Source organism: Cyprinus carpio, chromosome B1 (genome assembly GCF_018340385.1).
Source record: "Cyprinus carpio isolate SPL01 chromosome B1, ASM1834038v1, whole genome shotgun sequence".
In the NCBI taxonomy this organism is placed as follows: Eukaryota; Metazoa; Chordata; class Actinopteri; order Cypriniformes; family Cyprinidae; genus Cyprinus; species Cyprinus carpio.
This window is the reverse complement of record NC_056597.1, coordinates 20,524,775-20,532,346: the sequence shown is the minus strand read 5'-3', so window position 1 is coordinate 20,532,346 and position 7,572 is coordinate 20,524,775.

Here is a 7,572-nt window from a genome sequence, read left to right as displayed (position 1 = left end):
GTTTTCTTATACTCTTAGTAATTTTCTTTTTTAGGTTCATTACTTTAATGTCAGAGTAACCGTTTCTTGGTAAGAATAACTTTGATCAGTTGATAAGCACACAAAGTCTGCTTTTAATTAGCGTTTTAGTTAGTTTATTTAGTTTTAGTTAGCTTTCAGTTAATTTTGAACTCTGTTGCCTTTTTAAGTTTAGGGTCTTAAGTGTATTGTAATGTTACAAATCTACAGTGGTCCTGTTATATACAGTATGGTGCTTCCAGATTTGAGTGTGAGTGTCATGAATTCATAAAGGTAATATTTATTGCTGTGCTTTTAAGCAGTTAGATGCTTCTGTACTGGTTAAGAGTTTATTGGCATGGAAACAGCAAACCAGGAGAAATTTTAGATTTTTTCCCTTGGAGACAACATTTCAAACTCATTCATAACCAATTTAAAATTCATTATAATTCCAACATGTATGCAAATTAGAGGACTTAAACTTGGTGATAATACCTTTGCAGAAAATAATGCATTGCTATTATACAACCAACATGTCAGCAGGATTTAATTAGCTGACAAGTAAACAACAAGCATGTTTAAGAATATGAATTAAACATTGCCAGAGTTTACCACATGCTCAACTACATTTTCTCAAGATTGATTCAAGTGAATCATAATTTGCTTGATTGTTTTTGCTGGATGTGCAAATGTTTTCCCCTTTACACTTCAACAATGCAGATTCCCTTAGAATTTGGAATTAATAAATATCGCCATATAATTTGTTTCCCGCTTCCAATTTTCCCCAGACAAATCGCCGATTCAACCCTGCGCAGTAATCAGCCACAACACAGAGATGGCTTCCCAGTGAATCAAGGCACTTGACATTCACATCTGCAGAGGTCTCATTATCCAGACGGCGTCGTCTTGCCCATATTCGTCTCTTCTGAATGCATTTCGGCTTTTACAGCCTTCTCACTTCCTGCTCCATTATCTGTGTTATCTTCCTCTCCCTCTCCCTGTCGCTGTGAGGTAAATGCGGAATGTCACACTCAATATTCCGGACGTGCTGTGATTAATTCCCCAGAGTTTCTCTTGGCCAGTTTACTAGCGGCCAGCCTGTGGTCGTCGGACGCTCCTTTGTCTCCTCCAATTCCCATTACACTTTGCTGGCACTGACCTAATTTCCTCACCACCCGCTCGGCTTCCAACTCGGAGCCCACCGCTGTCACCGGCTGAACTGCCCCACAGGGACCCATTCGCAAACTGATGGGCAGTTTTATAGCTCACCATTTTATAGCAATTTTTTTATTCCGAATTGTTTCAGTCAGCTAGCTCGGCTCATCTTTTGCTTCTAACCCCCAGGGTGCAGCAGTGCAGGGAGTTCGAGAATCAAACGAATCTCGCCGTATTTACTGCCTCCATAAAAATTACGCTGCAACAGTTTGTCAACTTTGCACCCGCAGAGGCATTTGCGGCGCACCGACCGAGGCCATAATCTTCTAAAGATGTGAGGTGATTAGTTTGGAAATAACACTGCTGCTTCAGGGACCCTAGTTTTATGGGCCGAAGCTGCAACAGACGTATGGAAATACAACTTCTGAGACGATTTTCTTGAGGTGGTCTCTCCGCTCCCATTTTCAATCTGATAAATGTTTGTTCCTGCCAAGCATATTCCAGTCACTAGTCACTTGTGTGTTGTTGCGCTGCTAGCGTTACTGTCCTTGTCCAAGCATAACTTTCCTGTCAGTGCTCTGAAAAGCTTCTTTTCACCACACCATAGGTTCTTTCAGCCCTTGTTTCAATAGATCGGTTACCCACGCAAGCCGCGACCTCCATTCAGGTTTGACTTATTCACGGATTATCTGCCCTGCTCTCTGTTTCTTTTCACTCCATCACCTATCTTCGGACTTAATGGAAAATCTGTCCATTCTGGCGGCCTCTATTAGCATGAAACACACCCATTCAGCTTTTGCTTTTGACCGGGCCACAATGCTAATAGGTCCGCTGGAGTAGCCAGGGAACCTTGTGGCAGGGGGATGCCGAGGGTGCGGCTCTATCGCCTTAACGTATCTTAATGCACGTCTACCAGAACAAATTGGCTTGTTTACTTAAGAATTGGCAGCCGCCCATGAATATTTGATAGCGAGCGACTGTTGACGGTCACGTACAATGACTCCCTTATCTTATTTAGCCAGCCTGGCAGGCTCATGCCTCCCAACACTTCCCCTGAGAGACGGACGCTGCTGAAAAGGTTTGCAATCCAATACGGCAGCTGCACACCAAAGCCAGTGGTTATCATTGAGAGCGCAGGGCCGTCTAAGCCTTCCCCCCTTTCCCCAACCGTCGGGTATACAGGATATTAGCTCGAACCTCTCATATCACCTTTGCCGCAACGGCTAATAATACAGCAGGCTGGAAATCAATGAAGCTGCCCTAGATTTCAGCTCGCTGCTCTCCATAAAGGGATCTAGAGGGCAGCAAGGTTTTCCTTTTCTCCCCGTTTCTCTCTTTTCTCTTATTATAGGGGAAGAAAAATGGTTGACCGGGACTCAGAGATCATTTCTACCGCTCTGAAAGTGCTAGCCGCTCTCTCCAGGGAGGTGAGTGTTTCACTGGGGTTTATACTACGCTATGACAGTGGCTGTCTCTCTTCATTAGAACACAGGCCTTCGCTCCCTCAGATGGCAATTCAGCAGCGCGGGATTGTGCTGAGTGCGCAGAGGAGGATTCTGGGTGGGCTAATAGAGACGAGAACAGAGAGCGAGAGAGATGCGATGAGATCGGGTTTCACTCTCCAGGCCAGTGGTGGGCAACATCATCCACAAAGGACCCCTGAGGCTCTGTGTTTTCGCTCTAAACACACCTGCCTCAACAATTGGGAAGCTGTGTTTAATGACAGCAGATGAGCTAAATATCAGATACAAATACAATACGACTGGAAGTTAATTAAGTGACACACAGAAGTAGTTTATTGGAAAATGCAGTTACTATGCTAAAGCTGAGAAAAAAAATATTCAAAGTGCTTTTATTGCATTTTGATTGATTGCATTTTATTTTTATTAGTGTTTCCTCTGAGCCAAATAGTAGTTGAGTTAAACTCATTTTTCACAGAAGGATGTAATAACTATGAAAATAACTTACATTTATTTGTTTGAAAATAAATATAAATTAATTATTGGTTGGGTTTTTTTTTTTTTTCATGCCGATTTATGAAGGTTTAATCATCCATGTTGGCAGGATCTGTTCATTGTTATTTATTGATCAGATCTTTCATCGGCTTACCAACACGCTTCTATTCAGAGCTGAATAGAATGTTACAAGTAAGTAGAAAGTCATTTAGCCATGGTTTTGTCCAAAGCTGCTTAAAGCACTCATGTTACATGGACAATCCCCTCGGAACAACCTGGGGTTAAGTGACTGACTTAAGGCCTCAATGGTGATGGGTCATGGGTTACTCGTTACAGGGCTTGAACCTGCAAGCTTCTGATTGCCAGCTCTAAACTATATTGTGATGTAGTGGATGAACATTATGGCTCATCCAAAAAAATAAATAAATAAATAATAATAATAAAAAAAATAAAAACATAAAATTCAAATTATTATTTTGTTTTGTTTTGTGGGGGAGATTAAATGCTGAAATTAAGGTTTTTTATGCATTTGTATACAGTACACACACACCTATGTGTATATGTGTGTGTCTAGTAATATTACTTGCAATATGACAGTATAACAATCTGTGTCATAACATTTCATTACTGTTTGGTTGTTCAGACTAAAATAATCAGCAGCGTGGCTACTATAGATGGTTAAATAGAAGAAAAAAAGAACAGACAAATCACATTTCAGTATGAAAATATTACAATGACATCATTCCAGCATTTTGAATGCTAAGCACACCCAACTTGATATATATTTCTCTCAGTGAGGTAATAGCTAACTTTAGCTCTTTATTTCCACCCTGTTCATTTTCTTGCCATTGTGCCAATAATCCAATTAATAATTAATGCAGTTTAAGTGTCTGAGCTTGGCCAGCCTTTCTGTAAAATACATCCTTAAATGAAAACACAAGTTACAGAGTTCTACTGGTACTTTACAAAGTACAAAGGTACTTTTGATTCTACACTGTTTTAGAATGCAGACTCCTACAAAAATGTAAATGGACATAGTTAGTAAAAAGAATAGGATAATTAAACACTGCTTTCTTTCACTTCTGCAAATCTTGTGCTGAATACTAAAGAGCTGTGTTTTGTGAGTGAACATTATGTCATCAGGTTAAAGTGACACCGGTGCCGTCATTCCAGTCTCTTTCAACAGCTCATTGTCTTGTTGTGAATCTAAATCTCTTTTATTGGCTTACGACATAGAGCAGCCAAGGCCAAAACTGAATATGAGGGCTGATTAAAGTGGAGTCATCTATTTTCCCTCCCTTTTTATAACACTTTTCCAAGCACTTCAGATAGACTTCATGACGACTGCTGAAATATTTAGACACATGCTCTTCAGATCTCACTGTTCCACTCATTGAATAGAAGCTCATCTGATGCCAGAATCAATCTACATGCTTTCTTTACACAGTCATCTGCTTTTCATCTCCATGCTTATGTGCTTAGAGGAACCTTCCTTTTTAAACTCTCAGTTATACAAGGTTATTTAATCAGATAATGGCAGTTTGTTGTATAAAGCCTTCTACTCTTTTTTTTGATAGACCCCTTATGCGTGTTTTATTTGCTGTGATGTAAGATTTGACGTTTGCTGATATAAATTAGACTACTGCTTCTTCACTGTCTATGAAGGGACACACAGAATCATTAGTATAACGCTCAAATCTAAACCAGAGATGAGGTTCATACTGGATTTAGCATTAATAGGATGTTCCACATGTCATCTAAACAAATTTACTTTTTTCCCTCCCTAAAAATTAACTGAATGTGTTAAGCTGGAGAGGAAGAAAAAACAAAAAATATTAAGTTAAAATAAAAATTGGATTGCAGTGGACTTTTTTGAAAGATGTCTTTTATGGATGCCTGTTTTCATTAATTTTTCATTATGAGATAATTTCTCATCTGAATTTTTTATTTTTTTTTTGCTTACAATTCTGAGGTAAACCCTACATTATGGGAACAAATTGTCCCCATAAAGATGACAATATCAGAAATCCTTGACAAGGATTTTTGAACCCAATGGTCACATGTTTCCTGTAAGGGGTAGGTTTAGTTGTAGGGTTGGTGTAGGGCGATAAAAAATATCGTTTGTACAGTCGAAAAAACATTATACCTATAAAATGTCCCCATTAAACATGGAAACCCAACGTGTTTGTGTGTGTGTAAGACAGAATTCTGAGATAAAAGGTCTCAGTTACCCATTTTTATTTTTACATTAAAAGTTTAAATGTTCTATTTCATCAAAACAACAAAAATGCTGTTCATAGAAATTTCTTTATCAAAGAATCCTATAAAAGATGTATCACAGTCTTCATAAAAAATGTTGAGCAGAAAAACATTGAAAGTAATAAAAAACAATCTTAATAACTACAGTAACCACCAATAATAATTGTTAATAACTGAGCAGCAAATCAACTTATTAGAATGATTTATGAAGGATCATGTCACACTGAAGACTGGAGTAATGATGCTGAAAATTCAGCTTTGCATCATGGGAATAAATGATATGTAAATTTAAAGCTGCAGTAATATTTAACATGATTATTAATATTTTTTTATTTTATTTTGATAATACTGTATTTTTAAAACAGGCTCAAGACTTTAATAATAGACTCAAGAACTCAAAAAATGTCTTTAAAAAATATTCCAAACTTTTGACTGGTATTGTTAGACCAGGAACATGCACTGAGAAAGTAATTTGGGCCACTTTTGATTTCAGTATTACTTTAAATTAAACATTTCTTAGTGCACCTTCAAACTTGGTCAGCAGCTCAACTGAACAGCACAAATTATGAGTGGTTTTCAAGGCAATATTTGTATGCAATAGCAAAAGTCACACTTGGCCTGATTACAAAAGCATTGATTAAACTGGAGCAGAGAGAACTTCTCATGGTCCGTCCATGTGGCTCCTCTGAAGCATGCAGTGCAGGAGTTAAACAGAGAACACGTGTCTCAGGAACCCTGTGGCCTTCGTCAGCGGCTAATTAAATCCCAGCCTATTCATTCTGTTTAATGTGGTTTTAATTCAATTACAGGCAGGGTCAGGGAAGGGTTCTCTGCAGCAGTGGAAAGAGAGAGATAGAGGGACGTTGTTGACACTGGACATAGATGACGTGAGCAATAACTGCATTAGACTCCTGAACGAGGAGAGGGACAGAAGCAGATATGTACGAGTTTCCCTTAAATGATATTGTATGTTTCAGTTTGCATTGAATTTTGCAATCATATCAGGCTACTTTCTTTGGCATTCTAATGGGAGCTCATGAAAGAAGTATTAATGTCTGATTCATGATTCTTGCTAAATCCATTCTCTTGAATTGGATCTTTTCAATGAATCTAATGATTCAGATCCCAAAAACAGATTTGTTGTTTGTATTGGATATAGTGTATTGGTCATGCTGACTATTATCACATGCTTATGGTGTTTATTTGTCATTTTTGAAGCATAATATATCTAAATGCATTAAAAAGAATGAGCACTTTTCTGATTTACTTGCCCCAGTGTGTGTGTGTATATATATATATATATATATATATATATATATATATATATATATATATATATATATATATATATATATATATATATATATATATATATATATATAATAACAAAACGGGAACAGAAGGTTAGTTGACATGATTTATTGAAACGGGTATATCTGAAAGCAGGGAATTGATGCAGGTGAGTATATCGATTGGAGAAGTAGATAGTGGTCGTGACCGTAGGAATTGATACTAGTATTCTTACAGACAGTGGGTTGACGAGGATGGCTGAATGGTTGCGCACACATTGGGATTGACGTAGGAGAGGAAGACTTGGAAGAGGAGATCGTTGGAGAAGCGCTGGAGGAACTCTGGAGGTTAGGAGATTTCCGCTGGAGAAGAGGTAAGTCGAGAGGTAAGTTTGAAGAGTCAATGCAAGTAACTAAGACAGGGAAAGTTCCACTGTGAAGCTACGAGATCGGACAAATGAAAGTGACTGAGGTGTATGCTCATGTGGTGGTGAGTGAATGAGATCAGGTGCTGGTGATTAAATGATTGGATTGTGAACAGGTGCTGGTGATTAATGCTCGAGTGAGGAAGTGCTCTGTTGGTGATGAGCCTGACCAACTTGTGACTATATATATATATATATATATATATATATATATATATATATATATATATATATATATATAACATTTATATTATATTTATTGTATTTTGTTTTGTTTTCCAAGTCAGTCAAAGTGCCCCTTCCTGAAAAATATAATCTACACTGTACACTGTGCTTTACATTGAGGCTTGGTGAAAGTCTGGCTTTGTAAGACTAACATTTTTTAAAACAACCAATGTTTGCAGAGCTTTGAGAATCTAGAATCTTTCCTGGCCTGTAGAGTGAAATCAGCCATTGGAAATCTGTAGACCTTCAGTATTATGTGTGCTTAAG